Source organism: Vipera ursinii, assembly GCF_947247035.1.
Source record: "Vipera ursinii genome assembly, chromosome: 1".
Taxonomy (NCBI): Eukaryota; Metazoa; Chordata; class Lepidosauria; order Squamata; family Viperidae; genus Vipera; species Vipera ursinii.
The window spans coordinates 71,403,392-71,422,146 of record NC_139512.1 but is presented as its reverse complement, the minus strand read 5'-3'; the positions used below and the strand labels follow the sequence as shown (position 1 = coordinate 71,422,146).

At 39.4% G+C, this 18,755-nt stretch overlaps 2 protein-coding genes across 4 annotated transcripts in view; both read left to right on the top strand.

The window, feature by feature from the left end:
- The window catches only part of PLEKHD1 (pleckstrin homology and coiled-coil domain containing D1), a 346,726-nt gene that overhangs the window by 72,198 nt on the left and 255,773 nt on the right, over window positions 1–18,755 (top strand). The gene's annotated exons all lie outside the window — the stretch shown is intronic.
- The window catches only part of SUSD6 (sushi domain containing 6), a 46,901-nt gene continuing 42,027 nt past the window's right edge, over window positions 13,882–18,755 (top strand). The window contains exon 1 of one of the 3 annotated variants that reach the window (XM_083379574.1): window positions 13,882–14,482. The gene's annotated coding sequence lies outside the window, so the exon portion shown is untranslated. Of the gene's footprint in view, window positions 14,483–14,637; window positions 14,846–18,755 lie in introns of those variants that run through there. The other 2 variants (XM_083379575.1, XM_083379573.1) reach the window with 2 other exon arrangements.

The window sequence follows — 18,755 nt, the reverse complement described above, 5'->3', positions numbered from 1 at the left end:
TGCCACTTGGTCAGCCATTAATTTATCAAATTGTCCTCTTAACAGTTTAATAGCCTCCTTAGTCTTCACATCCTCTGAATTCAAAATCAAAGCCTTTTCTTTTTCCTTTATTTCATTCTCCAGTTCTTTCCTCCTAGCTTCCACAGCACGTCTATGTTTATTATTCATATATATCAACACCCCTCTCATGTAGGCCTTGCTAGCATCCCAAACCATATCCATAGAGGTGCCCTTATTCATATTAATTTCAAAAAAATCCTTCATCCGCTGTTTGCATTCTTCCACATTTCTCTGATTTCTAAACAAATTCTCATTTACGTGCCACGAGCGCCTGTCTCTATTCTCCTTATCAATCTCTAACCAAACTGGACTATGATCAGAGATAGTTCTTGCACAAATCTTCACCTTTTTAGTCCTCAAAAAAAATCATTAGTCAACAAAATAAAATCAATCCTAGAAAAAGATTGATGTCTGTCAGAATAAAAAGTATAATCCTTATCCTGCAAATGTCTCTCACGCCAAATATCTCGCAGTTCCAAGTCATCCTTCATTTCAAAAAAAGATTTAGGCAGTCTATCATGACTTGGGATGCGCTTAAAAGCTCCAGCCTTGTCCATCTGTACATCCAAAACACCATTCCAGTCCCCCATAAAAAATAAAAGATTTATAATCCAACTGGGTAAGCTTTGTGTGAAGTAAACTAAAAAAGTCAGTTTGTTGTTGATTAGGAGCATATAATCCAACTAAAAGCGTCTTTTTACCTTCTAACAGCAGCTCTATCATAACGTATCTTCCATGCTTATCTGCTTCAATTAAGTCTGCTGTTAAGGCACTTTTAACATAAACAACCACTCCATTTTTCTTATTCATTGCAGAAGCAACAAATTGCGTACCCAACCTTGAGTTCGATAAATACTTTTGATCCACAACTCTAATATGCGTTTCTTGCAAACATATAACATCTATCTTGAATTGTTTTAAATATTGAAAAACTTTCTTCCTCTTCTGTGGTGAATTTAGTCCATTAACGTTCCAAGTTAAAAATTTAGTTGCCATGCATATCCTCCCAAAGCTCTTGGAGCACTGCTTTGATAGGACTATCTTCTTTAGGCCGTGCTCCTCCCACTGCTTGGCTGTAAGTACGTTGTGGAAGTTCCAAAGACTTTTGCTGGTCTTGTTCTTTTATTTTTTTTGATCGTTTTAAAGCAGCACGCGTTACCCTTTGCTCTCTAGGATCATCCAAAGAAGTTATAGCTTGATCTCCTCCAGCACCGTTTTCCTCTGCTTCAGCCTCTTGATGTTCTCCTTCTCCAGATCCCTTTGCAGCTTCCAGAAGTGTTAATGGGGTTGCTTTTAAAATGTTATTGTAAAAATCACGCGCTTGCTTCACAGTAACCAGCCGGTACCTTTTACCTTCATGCATCACCATCAACCCAACTGGAATCTTCCATCTGAACCTTATATCTCGTTGCTTGAGCTCTTGCACAAGAAATGTAAAATCCTTCCTTCTCCTTAAAATCTTTGGAGGAATTTCTTTTAGAACCAAGACTTCTTGATCAGCAATCACAACTTTAGCATCATAAGCAGCTTGTATAACTTCATCTCTAATTTCCCTTTTTGCAAACTCCCAGAATTCCTGAGCCAGCATGGCTCAGCTTGGAAACCTCTCCCTTTCCCCTCAGTGTGGCTGGCTGAGGAATTCTGGGAGTTGAAATCCACAAGTCATAAAAAAAAGCCAAGGTTGCCTACCCCTGGTCTAGTTTAATGAAGAGAAGGGTGAGGGGTGACATGATAGCAGTGTTTCAATATTTCAGGGGCTGCCACATAGAAGAGGGAGCCAAGCTATTCTCCAAAGCACCTGAAAGCAGGACAAGAAGCAACGGATGGAAACTAGTCAAGGAGAGAAGCAACCTAGAACTAAGGAGAAATTTCCTGACAGTTAGAACAACTAACCAGTGGAACAACCTGCCTCCAGAAGTGGTGAATGCTCCAACATTTAAGAAGCAACTGGGCAGCCACGTGTCTGAAATGGTATAGGGTTTCCTGCCTAAGCAGGGGGTTGGATTAGATGACCTCCAAGGTGCCTTCCAACTTTTTGTTGTTGTTGTTGTTATACTTTCCATCTTGGTCAGAGCTCCTAGAATTTCTTTTATAAATAACCCATTCTGTAGCCTGAAAGAGTATGGAAACCCTGCACTAGGAAAATGTGCCTGTGCTTTCTATATTTTCCCTGTTGCCAGAGTGAGACAAGTAGAACAAAGAGAACCATTCTAAGAGTTTTGGTAGATTACTGGATATCCTTGATTTTATATTTCAGATCACAGCTGCTGAAATTAATGCTGTTCAAAATAATCCTTAGCTTGAACCTGCGGTCTTTATTTTGGTCAACAGTCAGTAAATTACATTAAAACATAATTAAAAAGGAAATGCTGCAGAGTTCAGACTTGCATCTGCTGTTGTTTCATTTTCATTGCACCAACACAATGTTTAGCTATTTTAGAGGTGACAGATAATTTCATCTCTGCAAGGAGATTCAGATAATAATTACGGTATTCTTTCTGGGCAAAGCCTGAACATGCAAATATCTAAGATTAAGGCTTGTAGCTATGGAAGACAGGCCCCTTTCCAGAGCCTTATCTAATTATCTCTTCTTAAAACCATGGTACCTGACTCCAGGAAGTCTCTCAGGCTTTTTGTAGTAGCATCACTATTATTTAAATCATATCATCAATAGAGCTATAATCTCTAAATCACCATTATTCTCCATTGGTTAGACATCACCTCAAGTAGTGGACATCATACTTAAAAAAAATCTGATAAATTCAAATGAGTATAGAAATGCTCTAAGAATATTACCAAAGGATAGCAATTATTATTTTTGGTAAAATCCACTCCCTTGCTGCCTTTGTAAGGGACAAAGAGCATCAGTTCCAGGATTCCCCATGTTCAGTTGTTAGAGGATTCTGTGGAAGATAGCAGCATGCATCTTTTCAAATGGTAAATATCCTTGCATTCTCCGCTCACTGGCAGTTGACAAAATGTAGTGGGGTGTAAGTTAGGATCTAAATGGATTTTTCATTGATTCAGCAAGGCTTAAATAGCAATAGGTATGAGTTTGGAAGAACTCCGGTAGTTGGAAGAACTCCAATTGTTTAAGCATGAATTAAGACAAAATGAAGGAGAATGTGGGGAAAAGTGCACCTGAAGAAGGACTGTCTTTGGGGGATTTTTTTAATTGAATGCTACCAATCTCACTATCAAGAGCCTGTGTGGGATCTTAGAAGAGTACATCACAGAGAGAAGTCTAAAATAAAAGGCTGCACATGGTGAACTGGATGGGAGAGGGAGGAAGAGGTTCAGGATAACCAGATCCTAGGACCTAGGTTATATGTGTTAGGTTAAGAGGTTATAACAAGATTTTGTCTATTAAGTGTAAACCAATAAACAATTGCGCAGAAGAAGGTACAAATAGGGAGGCTCTGTTGGCATACTTATCTTGCCCTGTGCTGGTCAGGTATGGAGATTATGACTACTTCCCCAAGTCATACTACCCAAAATGAACTAGGAAATTGTTCATAGGTAAGCTATTTTTTTATTTTTTATTTTGCAATCCTAGGCATTCTGTAGCAAAACTACTATCTGCTTTTATTGGTCTACTAAAACCTCTTTTCACCTACACAGTAGCAATACTCTGAACTTCTTATCTCTGTATCTCCTCCCACCATCTATGGATTTTGCTTAGGTAAATTTTACTGGATTACTTTGGTTCTAGGGTAAACTAGAAGAACTGTGCTTCTGATCAACAACTCAGCTCTATGGAAAGCTACATTTTCACCTGGAAAAAAAACAACAACCCAAAGCCTTTTTTGCTTCTTGAATATTTTCAGTATAAAGAACACTTCATACAGTCTTAAGAAAAATAATGTAAAATATGCGGCAGACAATAGTAGTGATTTATTACAGTACATTGCAATCATAATCTGTAGTTAAAATAGCTTTTCATACTTATGGAACGATAAAAATGAAAAAAGCAACACTGCATTATAATATGAGCAACTAACATTTTTTTCTTCATTCCCATAGTGAAGAATGACATAGTATTGATGGCTAATTTGGAGAAAGCATCCTCTATCTGAAGGTTAGTTGAACTGTATGAAAATTCATGTCTCATCTATAGAACTAGGCGTTCGTCTCTTCCTCGTGAATATATTTACATTTATTTCTTGTTTTGCACTGACACATTAACATATAAAGGTTTATGGAGATCTTTGGCTTCCATAGGTGATACATTGACTGGCCACCCTGCATGAGTCAAGATAAAATCAAAGAGTTCTTTGATCTCCGATTCTCATCTATGAAGACCTTTGAGATATTTGGGGAGAATCCTCCCTTTGAAAGCTCTTCAGTGCTTATTCCTTATCTGTTGGCTTATGCATGGTGGCATCTGAAGGCTGTAATAAGGGAAGAATTCCACTAACCTTTCTTTTGACCTCTTCACATTACAGTTGCATTTGCTGGATTTTCACTTACCATGCTATTATTAACAGTATAGAATAACGTGTGGCGATAATTTTTCTGCTATAAAAAGAAAGCCTAATGTTGCTTTTTCCCTACATCCACCAACTGGTAGTCAAATTAACTTTCTCCCTGCAGGGATTAAATGTGTTTTTCTTACCTTCCTGTCCATAATTGTGTACTGAATTGCTTTACAAATGTTTAAAGGAGTCTCTTATGCACTAGGATAGAAATAACTAGTATACTGATAAAATGGAAGTTCTGTGGATTCTGCATGGGCAAGAAAGAGAGGCAGGGAGTAACAGGACCATTTGTCACTTTCAAAACCATTGCACAGATGTGCTTCACAACTTTTTCGTTGTTGTTGTTGAAGTCTGAGGATCTTTGTCTTCATTTGGTCTCCAACCTGTATCTGAGACTGTCTTTTATGATGCCGTTATCTATCCTGGTGCTTAAAAAACTGTTTCTTCTTTTATCCAGTTATTGGTGTGGATACAATCTGACATGCTTTACTAGCCATTCTCTTGGTAGTGCAGACAGATATGGAAGGAAGAGGGATTAGCCCAGCAGCTTATTCACCACTTTAGTTTAGTTGGGAAGCCACCCTCCTCACTGGCTCCTGTACTCCAAGACCACCATGCAGTGGGGAGAGTATGGGTCCATCAAACTGGCCATCTCCTTGCACCCATAGTGTCTTCTAATTTGAAGACCTGGCTATGAAGAGAGATGGCCCAAATAACAGCTATCCAGTGGTGCAATAGAAACTGGCTATACGGTGAACTAGCAAATTGCTACTCTGGGCAGCTAGGATCAGGTTAAAATGTTTTAAATAAGAAAATAAGCAAACCTAAATAATACCTAAATAAAAATAATAGTCATCTGTACATAAATTGTATATAAGCTCATAGCTTAGGTGAGGGGATCATAGCTTGAACAGGGGGTTGGAGTAGAAGACCTCCAAGGTCCCTTCTAGTTCTAATTGATAGATTGATTGGGAAGGCCCCAATACACAGATTTTCTGAAAATCCTTGAGTTATTTTCCAAAAGCTGATTTGGACAGAACCATTTGGCCTGTTCCCAACATAGAGTCTTTACCCACACCCATTTCTATCAGGATTGTCAATGTAAAAGCAGCTAATTGTAAAGTGAAAGTCATGCATGTTTTTAAATAAGTAAACAAACAGAGTTTAGTTTACCACATGACAAACCACAGGGCTCAAGGTTATGCTCTCTTCCAATCCATTCTTGACAAAAATTAAGAACATGTAAAGATTAGTGACATCTTTTAATTTACAATTGTACTGTATAAAGCGTAAGTGGGTTTTCAAAACAACAGTTGCTGCAATACCCAAATAAATATACTGCATTATGACTTCATCAATGAACTAAACGTCTATGGAGATTCTCAGTCATCCAGGTCATAGTTATCCCAAAGATGCTTTTTCACAATGCAAGTGGAGTTTCTTGTTTTCCTTTGACGATGTTTCGCTTCTCATCCAAGAAGCTTCTTCAGCTCTGACTGGATGGTGGGGAATGGAACTAGTTCACGTTTTGCGAAAAATGGGGCATGATTAAATATGACCATACATTCTTGTAGATAACGTGATTATACACCCCAAGAATTGGGTTCGGCTTATCCACAGATGGATTTATACATCTGTATATACAGTAGATGAGTGAGAAAGAACAACAATCAGGAGCAATAGTAACTATGAGAGCTTTTCTTTATAAATTCAGGGCCTGAAGCCTGTAGCCCCCATATTCCCTAATGACTGCACTTGTCAAAAGGTGGAAAGCAGCTGTTGGCAAAAATGCATAATTACTGAGACTGTTTTGTTATCAATCTTCCAAGTCTAAAGACACATGTATAAGATTTCCCAAAAACTTGATTCACCAGGATTCTGGTGAGAAGAGCTGAGTTTGAAGGATTCCAATGCTTGAGCATGTATTCTAAACTTAGTTTTCCCACCTCTACCAAATGGTACTATTTTCAAAAGCAACAGTTCTTCTCCCAGCTGAGAAGAGCACCCTCTCCCCCCCCTTACTAGCTGGAAATTATAGGAGTTGGCAACCATCTGCAAAACATGGATTTGGTTAAGAAAATTATGAGGATAGGAACAAGGTCTTGGAAGATATTGGCTATTAGCAGGGCTTTTTTCTCATAGAACGCTCAGAACGGAGTTTCGGCACCTTTTTTGGATGGAACCTTGTAGGGTAGGCAAGGCGGGTTGTATAACATATGTGAGTTCCGGCACCTTTTTCTTTTACAAAAAAAGCACTGGCTATTAGAATATACAAGCTCCCACAGGTTGGAAAGATCTCTTTTTCACAGGATTTCCTTGGATCTCTTCAGCTCTGTGAAACATTTTACCGGTATTTTCTCTTGCAAAGAACTCTGGCAATGCAAGAGTGCCATGTTCATATGCACATCCTTCAGTTTCTGTTGGCTTAGGAAACAGGATTAAGAGTTATATGTGTTCTGAAACTTAGTCTTTCCCTAAAGTATCCACTCTTGTATGTAGACAACTTCTTTTGCTCTCCTTCCCCCACTGGATCAACATGGGAATGATGTTTGCTGCAGAAGGAAGATAAAAAGGATCAAAATCCTATGTGGCTCTTTTGTTGTATTTAAACTGTTACTTTCCTGTCCTGGTGCATATTGTCTAGCTGATAATACAGCTGTTTCCTGCCTCTGTACAGAATCTGTTTATATAGGGACCATTTTCAATAGGTAACACTTAGGCATAATTAGAATGAAATCACATCCTTGTGTTAAATGCATCAGATTTCTTCTATTGTTCTATTTATTGATCATCTCTATTCTGCCTTCTGCTAAATTTGGACATGTAAGACAAAATGTATCATTTTGTGTATCATGTATATTTATAGAGCATTTGAGAAAAGCAAGCTAACTTAGTTTTCCCTTTAGTTTTAACAAACTGAAATTCAGCAAGTTTCCCCACAATGGCACTTACTTGCTGGAAGCAGTCTGTAAAAGATAAGTTATTTTGTTGTTAAAGATGCAAACTCTGCTAGGAAAATGGTAGCAATTCCAGACTCCATGTGCCCATCTGCTCTGCAGCTGTCAATTGAGCTACAAATTTATGTTTGCAGGTGCTGTTTGTGGAACCCCGAAAGCAGCTGGTGTATAAAATATTGCCAAATACATATGAAGTGCAATTTATTATAATCAAGAGCCTAGAAAACCACCTGCCAGTATTAAAATTAGGAAAAATCCTTTCTTTTAACAGAAACAGATTTGCCCTTATTTAGACCCAGTGTTCTGAGATTGTAGATATTCAACAACAAAATTGCTAGAGTACATCTTCCTAATTCAGGGGTGTCAAACTGCCACCCGCGGGCTGGTTTCATCCTACCGAAGCTGCGCCCACCCATTGCCAGCAATGCAAAAAGAGTTGTGATACATCATGTGACGTGGCAAGTTTGGCACCCGTGTCCTAACTAGAACTATAACTTCTGGACCAGCTGAGGAGATTAGGAGTGGATTCTTCTTTTGTTCCAGCTGGGGCTGGTGGGTGGGGAGAGACAAGCTCAAGGTCCTTCCTTTGTGGGGCTTCTACCCTTCCCTTGCTTCAAACATCTATATCACAGGTGTCAAATTTGCCACATCATGTGATGTGTCATGACATATCGTAACTTTTTTTGCATTGCCAGAGCTTGGGTGGGCGTGGCCTCTGTATGATGCAACCAACCTACGGGCTGGCAGTTTGACACCCCTGATCTATACGAAGTCGCTGGGGGAGATCACCCTCAACATGAGTAGGATATCATCAGTATGTTGATGATACCTAGTAATTATATATTTATATCTATGCCATTGCAATTCTCTCCCCAGTGCCTGGAGGCTGTTGAGGTGTGGATGGGGAAGAACACTGGGTAATTGTTCCCTTGTCCTATGCTAAATCCAACTTCGCCTAAGTTAGGTCGCCTAACTAGTTAGGTTGTCTAACTTGTTAGGATGCCTAGTCTTTTGAGCCAGTGCTTCATTACAAGTCTTCTATTACTGCTGGAATGAAGAATGCCCATTATACATGTATTATGTGTGTATTTACCGTTATCAAAAAAAGTAAATTGGAGGATTAAACAAAATACAGATTGAAACACAAAAAAACCCTTTTATGTTCTCAACTGCAGTCAGCAAATGAATAACAAAAGTGCTTTCTACATAACACTCTATGGCTCTGTTGAGAAAGGTTTCAGGTCAGTGATAGAGCTTTGCATATAAAATGTCCAAATTATATTTTTAATTTACGTCCAATAGGAATGAAAGAGAAGTTAGGGATGGCCACTGCCAGTTCTTGGAGTAGACAAGAGTTAAGGGATAGGCGTCATTTCTTTCTCTCTAAGGCCTTGCTTGGCTTTAGAATAGCATGCTATGGGCTGTATCTCAAACGATAAGTGGAGTCACAAGACAAAGAGGAGGGTTGAACGGGGACAAAAATATTTTTTATTTCATTTATTTTAATTTACAGAGATTAAATATTCAATTATTTTCCGTGTATTTGATTATTATTAATTTGAGATAGTCTGGGGAATGAAAGAAAAGCTTTTATAGCTCCTTACTTCTGCATCCCTGGTAAAGATTGAAATATCAACAAACAATATAACAAACACTATACAAGTAGTCTTCAACTTACAACCATTTATTTAGTGACTGTTCAAAGTTACAACAGCACTGAAAAAAGTGACTTTTGACCATATTGCACACTTCCAACGTTTGCAGCATCCCCATGGTCACATGATCAAAATTTGGATGCTCGGCAACTTGCCTGTATTTATGACAGTTGTAGGGTCCTATGTTCATGTGATCACTTTTTGCGACTTTCTGACAAGCAATGGGGAAGCCAGATTCACTTAATAACTGTGTTACTAATAGCTGCAGCAATTCACTTAACAACTGCAACAAGAAAGGTCATAAAATGGGGCAAAATTCATTTAATGATTGTCTCTTGGAAATTTTGGGTTCAATTGTGGTTGTAAGTCGAGGACTACCTGATTAATACAGCAAGTTCTCATCAACATAATTTGCTCTGGGTATCAATTCTCTTAAGAGTGTTTTGTGTTTCTTTCTCCAAGATCCGAACTATCAATTCATATACCTAAACAATTCTTAAGGTGATATGATTGCAAACAGCTACTGAATTGGCTGGATCATTTTTTTTACACTTTGGTCAAAGAAATGGAGTATTGGAAGTATTGGAAGCAATCCCCCTTTTAGAAAATCAGAGTTTATAATATAACAGGGAAATGTTTTTTGATCTTGAAAGGTTTAATTGGCTTGTAATGTCACATGTCTCATTTGTACTGTTCTAACAATAATTTCCCATTTCTTCAGATCTGTGTTTTGTGCTGGATTTCTGGCTCATAATAACTATAATTGAGGAAAGAGAGAAAAACCAATCATCAAAAATGTTGAAAAACTTTCCCATATTGCATTATTACCTCCATCAATTCTAAAACAGAATTTTCTGGCTGGGTCACCGTAACAACCAGATCGTCTGCAAACGCCCTCAATCTATAATCCTGATCTCTTATTTGAATTCCCTTATTTTTTTCCAAATCCCGTATTTTAATCAATAATATCTCCAATGTTAAAACAAATAATAGAGGTGATAACGGACACCCCTGCCTTGTGCCCTTTTCAATATTACATACTTCGGCCAGACTGTTATTTACTATTATACGGGCTGTTTGCTTTTGATATAATGCCCTAATTGGTTGTAAAAATTTATCCCCAAAATTCATTTTATCTAATACTTTCATGAAAAATTGCCAATCCAATTGATCAAAGGCTTTTTCAGCATCCAAAAAGATCAGCGCTGCAGGGATCTGGTTGTTTCTTTCCAGAAATTCCAACAAATCAACTATATGCCTCACGTTATTTTTCATTTGTCTACCACTTATAAACCCAGTTTGGTCACCATGAATTACCTGTTGCAGTACCCTCATTAATCTGTTAGCTAAAACCTTAGCAAATATCTTGTAGTCCGTATTCAAAAGTGATATTGGTCTATAGTTTCTTGCTTGAGTGACATCCTGATCTTCCTTCAGAATCAAAGAAATAAAAGCAGTTTTCCAAGACGGAGGCACCCCTCCTCCCATTTGAATTGTCTGAAACAATTCCCTTAATGGCTTTATCATCTCAAACTCTAAATTTTTATAATACACAGCAGTCAACCCATCCATCCCTGGCGCTTTGCCCACTTTCAATTGTTTAATTGCTAAAAGAATTTCTTCCTCAGTTATCAATTGATTCATCTCTTCCTTTTGTTCTTGTGTAAGAACCGGAATACTAGCATTCCTCAAATATACATCAATATCTGCTTCGTTAATCTTATCTCTAGCATATAAATATGGGACTAAAAAGTTTCATTTAGCATTTGAATAAGTATTGATGTGATATTTATATTGCTTGTAGTCATTTTACAAGAGTTAAAGTGCGATAGACTTAATAACGTATTGTTGTTAGCATATGGTAGATTATGATTGTTTTTACTTTTATACCTTGTATTTAGATCTGGGAAGTCGGGGAGGGGGGAAGGGGAGGGAGGGAGGGTTGGGGTGGGTTGGGAAGGGTGGGTGGGTTGGGAGGGGTTTTGTTTAAGATAAAATGTACTGAAAAACTCTTTCAAAAAAAATGTTGAAAAACAAATCTGTCATATTACCATTCAGATGTGGCTTTCTTAATGAATGCCCTTGTTTTCTTGGTAGGACACTCCCTTAATTTAAGCAATTAAAGTCATTTAAAGATACTATCTTAAGCAAATATACATAGGTAAGAAATATTTGCATCTTTTGACCACACTGCTAAAAATAAACTTGTTTGGTGGCTGTGGTTGCAGAAAGAACTTGATAACCAACCGATTCTTTTATACAGTAGATTTTCACTCAATTTTTGACAAAACAATTGTATAATAAAGCAGAGGTCCCCAACCTTTTGGGCACCAGGGAGTGTGTGGTTTTGTGTGCTGCCTGCATCCCACAGATGGGGCTTTGCTTGTTTGTGTGGACTGGTTGCTGGCATGCCGCGGCCCAGTACCAGTGCACAGACTGGGGATTGTGGACCCCTGTAATAAAGGATACAGTATCGTCATAGCTTCTCTCAATGATGGTTAGTTTAGTTTTCAATTTTTTTAAAATGACCTACAAAAACAAAACTTTATCAGAACATACTAGTAGTTCTGCATTCTGATTTTTAGCACATCTTATGATGCAATTGTCCTTTTTTGAGGCGGCTGAAATCACACCTAATATTTATATGATTTACTATTTTGAAATCACCATATGCTGAAAAGGCTCTGCTCACTGGTATTTTGAAGTTTCAGATTTATTCAGGATCTGCAAGCTGAAAAACTTAAAAGAGGGGAAGGAATGAGAGGAAAGTTGAGATAGGACACCACAATTGGTAAAATTCCCGTATATGCTGGTGGAACATTCTGTCAATTTAGACAAGCAACAACAGGGTGCAGCTGGGGGCAGAACATGATAGGCACATGGAGGAACACATTTCAGGCAGTATTTTATATCCCTCTAATCAAAGATCATGCTCTTATGGTAGCATAACTAGAGCCCATGTGACACCAGAAATTGTCTTCCCATTGAGGTCAGTGAAAGGAAGTTCATCCTAACTCAAAGAACACAGACACAGCAATCAGGCTTGTGGCCAGTATCAGGCAAGAGGTGAATTCTGGGAGTTGAAGTCCATGAGTCATAAAAAAGCTGAGGTTGCCTACCCCTGGCCTAGGTCATCACCAAAACATTTTTTTTTTCCAATTTAGGTAAGAGTTTGGAAAATTTCTAGCATTTGTTTCATGATCATCTTCACTGTCTGGAAAAGTGAAGTGTTAGTAAACAAAACAGGTAATTATTTCTACTGATATTAAAGAATAGGCTTCCCTCCACATCCATCTGGCTGTTTCTTGGCAGATAAAGATAAGAGGGCTTATGGGCCTCTATTGAGGCAGGAAGGAAATGTGCATAATATCATCTTGCAATGCAACAACTTGCATACATATATATTTGCATCTCTATCATGACATCATCACACACCACCTGGTTTTCTTAATTACTTGCAGTGGATGCCACTGGGAGGGGCTCTAACACTCAGGCAAAATCCAGAACAGGCTGAATTTCTGCCAATCTGAAACAGAAATGGAACTTCTTGCAATGGTTTGTTCCAGGTTTGGAGCAAAACACGTATTTCTGTTTCATACTCACTTCTACTTGAAAACAACTCAACACGAGATAGGCTGAATGACAAATAAGCAGATTTCTGGCCGATGAAAGACTAACGACTGAAGTGGCCCAATCCAATTTTACTGCTCTAGAAAGTCCCGCACCCCAAAGCAAGTTTTCTATCTTGCAAAAGGGATTTTTCCTCGAAGAATGGAAGTGATAGCAAAAAAAAACCACAAAAAACAGGGCTCGGATGAAAAGGATAGGAGAAATCCTCGGGAAGATTTCAAAATAGTTTTGACTGTCAAAAGAGTGTGTTCTTACGCACCAGGCTTTTTTTGCGTTGAAAAAAGCGCCTCTCCTGAGTCGATGCAGACCCACGTCGAGGGCATCTTGCAAGTTTTTGCTTACCTCGAACAAGAGGAGGGAGGAGGAATGTTTTACGAGAACATTCCAAAGTAAAAAGGAATGCAAAACGGGGCATGTCACACCGAGTACAAAACGCCGCTTTCTTTGTTTTTTTTTAAATATTTTTTATTAAACAAATTTTAAATAAAAAAACAAGAACATTATTACAAAGTACTAAAAGGTGCATCAAATAGAAAAAACACCAACACATCCTAGACACCAAAAAAGACAAGAACAACAACATTAGACAGGACCGGGGAGTGTAATACTACCCCTAATTTCTTTTTCTCGTACATCCCAGGCTAAGTAACCTTTAATTACCAAATATTAGAAATCTATAATTGTATATATCTCCAGATTCTATACCTCAAATAAAAAATAGACAATCATCTAGTATTTCCCCCGTTGAGATTAGTACAAAACGCCGCTTTCTTTGGTTTATCTCAGGGGTCTTCAAACTTGGCCCTTTTATGACTTGTGGACTTCAACTCCCAGAATTCCTCAGCCAGCTTTGCTGGCTGAGGAATTCTGGGAGTTGAAGTCCACAAGTCATAAAAGGGCCAAGTTTGAAGACCCCTGGTTTATCTGGACACCGCCGTCCTCGATACTCGTGAAGGAAACCTGCGGGTCCCCACCACCACCACGTCGGCCGCGCGGGCGAGAAGGGGCAGCGTGCAGCAACGCTGGCAGTCCACGTGCAGCTAGGCGCTGGCTGTTTAAGCCGGCGAGGCCCCGCCCCCTCCCCTTTTCAGCTCCTCTCCCTCCGGCCTTGGCTCGCCAGTCAAGTGGCCCTTTAAACCCGCGCGCGTAAGGGCCGCCTCCTTCCCCTCCTCCTCCTCCTCCTCCTCCTCGGCAGGCCCGGCGCGTGAGGCCCGCTCGCGCTACAGAGAGTGGGTGGCGCCAGCTCGGAGCGGCTGTGTTGCTTCTGGCAGCGGCGAAGCCGGAGCAGCCGAGTTGAAGGGAGTCGGAGGGCAAAGCAGGCGCCGGCGGCAACGGCGGCAACAGCGGCAGCAAGCGTAGCAGCAACAGCGAAAGCAAGCGTAGGCGACCGGCATTTCGGAAGCGGCGCCTTCTCGCGCGCGCGCGCGCGCGGGGCTTCGGACCAAGACGGGACGCTCCGTGCCCGGCCTCTTCCCGTGGCGCGCGGGACTCTCTGCTCGCCGTGAATGTGGTTGCAGCTTCCGCGAGCCCTGCGGCAGGAGGAGACGGCGGCTCCGTTCCCCCTTCCCCCGCCGTTCCCGCCGCCAGGCAGCCAAGGGCAGGCCGGCCGGCCTTGCGGTAACCCGGGCTCCCGGTTCCGCGGAGCGGAATTGGGGAAGTAGCTGCCCAGTTCCGAATCAGCCCGAATTGCCCGGGCCGCTGGGTGAGTAGCTTGGTGGCGACTAGCTTGGGAGGAGGAGGAGGAGGAGGAGGAGTGTCTTGGAGGCGGGGGTGGAAGGGTCTGAAGGCGCCTCCCTCTTCTTCCCCCCCCCTCCCTTCGGTTCCTGGCTCTTTGTTACCCAAACGGGTAAAGCCAGTGCGGAAGACGGCTGGTTTGGGCGCCTCCGCCAGCAGAGCTCGGTCAGAGTTGCTCGTCTTGTTGTTGCCTTGCCAGGCGCGCTCGCACCTGCTTTCCCAGAGCCTGGGAAGGGCGAGACTGCTGAAGGCTTCCCCCCCCCCCCTTTCAGCAGATGCAAGGGAGGATGGCTTGCAAAGGTCAAGGGTGGCTTTGAGAGTCGAGGTGAAGGTCAGTTATCTGTGGATCTCTGCCTGCTGTGGCGGGAGGGGGAGGGAGGGGGTCGGCCGCAATGGAAACGGGCCGCAGTTCCCTTTCCCTTTTCTTAAAAGGGAGGCTGGGGGTGGTGGACGTTCATTCCCCTTGCCTGGGAAACTTGGAAACTTGTCTGGACGAAGCTCCTGTGTGGAAAAGGCAAGGTTTGGAGCACTTCCTGGAGGACGCTCTAACGTCAGCCATGGATTCTGAAACGGAGACGAATTAAGGCTCTTGTAGCTTCTCCTCCTGTGGCTAAAGGGAAAAAACCCTTAGGCTGGCTTGACTTCACAAAACAAGTATTATGTGAAATATACTTCGTAGAGGGTGGAGTGGCAAATGGAATGCTTTTCGGTTTCTTTGTGTCTCAATCTGCAGCTGGCTTAGGTAATACTACTTGAGCAAACGTGGGCTTTCTGAAAGAAAGCTGGGCTTTCTGCGGTTTCGTTGGGTTATTTTTAAAAAGAGAAAATTTCTGGATAAAATCGTTCTTTTCCTAGTCTCCCCAAAATATTTGGGCTTTTAAAAATGAAAATTTAAATGTAAGTCATAATGCAGCTTCAGTTTGGTAATCAGCCGGCAAAGGTGAAAGAAGGTGTAAGTGGAAAAAAGTAAGTCTGTTATTGGATTAAAAAGCTGGGAAGACATCAGTTTTGATAACAGCCTTTTCTGAGAAGCTTTATGTAAGACTTGGTGAGTGTATCAGGTAGTTGGTTACTGGAATAGAAACAGTCGAATATGATACTGATGTCAACCTGTAGAGAGAGAATATACTCTTAATTTGCTTAGATTGTAATTCTGAGTCAGGATGCAGTGGGACTTTATGTATAAAGGTTGCACTGCTTCACATTGAAAAGCTCGTTTTTAATATTTTCAAAACATGTAAGTGAAAACTTAATGCTATCAAATGGTGATATCTCTTGAATACTTTTGAACATTTAATTGTAAGCTATTATACTTTTTGTTCTAAACTGCACTATTATCATTTATAGTGTTATATTGATCATTAATCTTACAGTATTACTCTACATCTCATTTCTTTAATTTATTCCTTGTAGTTATTTTAATATATGGGAAAGAAGTAAGATTAAGGCCTAGAATTTGATGTTTATTTCCCAACAGTCTTATAATAGTTGTAGTATGTTGATGGTTTCTTTCATAGTGGTTTATATTCTCATTATTTGATTTTTTAAAAAATATATTTCTAGATTGTGTTCTATCAAGTCACTTCTAAAATAGTTTTGGTCTATGTAGGTAAATGTATATAGTATTGCTATAGTATAAATTTAACATATATAAATATGGATATATTTGTGTTACTTTTTATATTGAATTTTCAATATCTTGTTAAAGTTTCTACATGATTTAGATATTTAACCAAATCAGTTTTATGTCAAAAACTAAATGGGTGCCTGGGATTTTCTGTATTTGCATGTCTCTGAGGATTTACTTGATTTGAAAGATTAGCTAGCATGTGTGTATCACATCCTGTTAGCAAGAACACTCAGTTACTTCTTACCTCTTCGGTACAGAAATTAGTGAAGAATTTGAAGTTTAAAAAAAGACAATAAATGAATTTGGAACATGGTCTGTGATGCTTTCAAATGGTTATTCAATATAGGTTTAGTGCAAATGGGTTTTAAATGTGATTACTGCAAATTTAGGGCATTAAATTTTAAACTTGATTGTTGAGCAGGGACAGCAAAATGGATACTGATTTATATTGTATGTTCATAATTGATAGTTATAAAGAATGTATACTGTAAGTTTACTTATTTGTCTTTGCCACATTCCTAATGGTGAAGATGGAAACAAACTGGGGATCTTTCCTCTTATTATATGCTCCATGTGCAGCACAACTATATCTCACTGTCAATTCCAGAGTTGGGAGAAACGTTTTGACTGATCATATGGAATTTAGGAGTGGGAGATCTGCAAAAAGGTTCTTTAATAAGCTTTAAATTTCCTTTTTTTTTGGGAAATGTTTATTTCGGGCTTTCTGAATAACACATAATATTACATCAAATATTGGTCATATCTGAGAAAATGTGGAAATAGTTGGATTTCTCGCTAACTCAGAAGTCTTGCCAAGTTGTTTCCTTGTGCTTCCTTTGTCTTCTGGTAAATCTGCAAATTGTGTAATAAGGCTGTGCTTGGCAGGATCCTCTCTATCATTTTAGTTCAAAATTTTAAATTCTTTTAGAGACTGAAGTTTTATAGCACCATTATAAGTTTATGAAGGGATTTCTCACTAGAGTTCACTGGAGGAATGGAGCAGTGATATTATTTCAATTTGTTTCATCTTTCTCTGACTTTCCTGTTTGACTCTCATACTAAAGTGTCCCACAGTTTCTTGGGACTGATCCTCAGAATTGAAGGGGAAATCAGCGAAAATTGCCTTTCCCCTCTTCTGTAGTGGTAACTTGGATTGGATACTCCAACCCTTATTTTTAACTAAAGAGGATCTACTTTTTTAAGAAAATACAGGTTTTCAGCCTGTACAGTTTAATTATACATGGGCAAGATTATTAATGTTGACTTGAGGATAGTAGCTACATTTTGCTGCTTTAATCCTGAAGCAGTATAGTAATGATACTTTGTCTACTAATTAAATATACTTGGCTGCACCAGAACTACAGTAAGAGATAAATGAAAATATGTATTAAGGCCCAATGAAGTATTCAACTAAGCTTCTGAAAAGTTAAAATTCTAATATTTTTATTAGTTGCCTATTCCTGGTGGATATATATATTTATTTATTTATTTATTTTAATTCCATTTATATCCCGCCCTTCTCCGAAGACTCAGGGTGGCTTTACAAATGAGATATACATTTAATAAAACATATATAAGGCATAATATCTGTCCTTGTTTTGTTCTAGCAAAAGCAATTGTTTTTTTCACTGCTTGAACCTTGAAACTCATAAACGGTGAAGTATGTGGAGGGTGTGAATGATTTGAGTCAGGTAATATAGGCTAATCAAACATTGTTTAGACTGTTTTCCTTCTGGACTTCCTTTTCCAACTTGAACAAAGGATAGCTCTCAGACTTCATATTTAGGCGTTAATCTTTGAAACTAACTCCTTGTTATTTTATTCAATAGAGTAAACTGGAGCAAAGTATCATAGTTGCTGAGTTGTTATTAGTTCAGTCTTTTTAAAAAGCACAAAAAGTATAATTTAATTATGGGGGAAGAGTTATGGTTTTTTGATTTAAAAAAAAACAAGCATAAAGAATTGTAGGCTACTAGTCTTAAGTTAAATGGTTATGGAGAAAATTGGTATATCAGTTTTGATGGTTTGGACAAAGTCAGATTGTTTTTTAGCTTTGAGTGAATAATATTTTATATTTATAAAGCAGTACAGAGTTAAGAATTGAAAAGGCAAAAAAAGGGATTTAGGCCACATGTATTTGACATATGTAGGAATACTTTAAACACAACATGTTTTTTTCCCTTGGGATTGGACATATTTTTTTAAAGTAACAGTTGATGTTGTATTGTAGTTAAATTGCTGAAATACAACTTGGAAGACCTAGGTCAGGGGTCAGCAACCTGAAACAGTGAAAGAGCCACTCGGAACCGGTTCCCTCACAAAAGGAAAAACTGGGAGCCACAAAAAATGTGTGCACATGCGTGCATGCGCAGAACAGGGTTTGACTGAAGAGTGGAGCCAAAGCGAGATATGCACCTACCCTGCATATTTGAATTGATTGGTTGAACTTTTTTAGTCCCACTTTTTTTTCTTTTTTCTTTTTGGACTGCACATGACAAAGGACTGGGAGCCGCAGGAGACAGCTGAAAGAGCCGCATGCGGCTCTAGAGCCGCGGGTTGCAGACCTGTGACCTAGGTTCAAGTTCACCCTTTTCAGTGAAGCCTGTCCAAT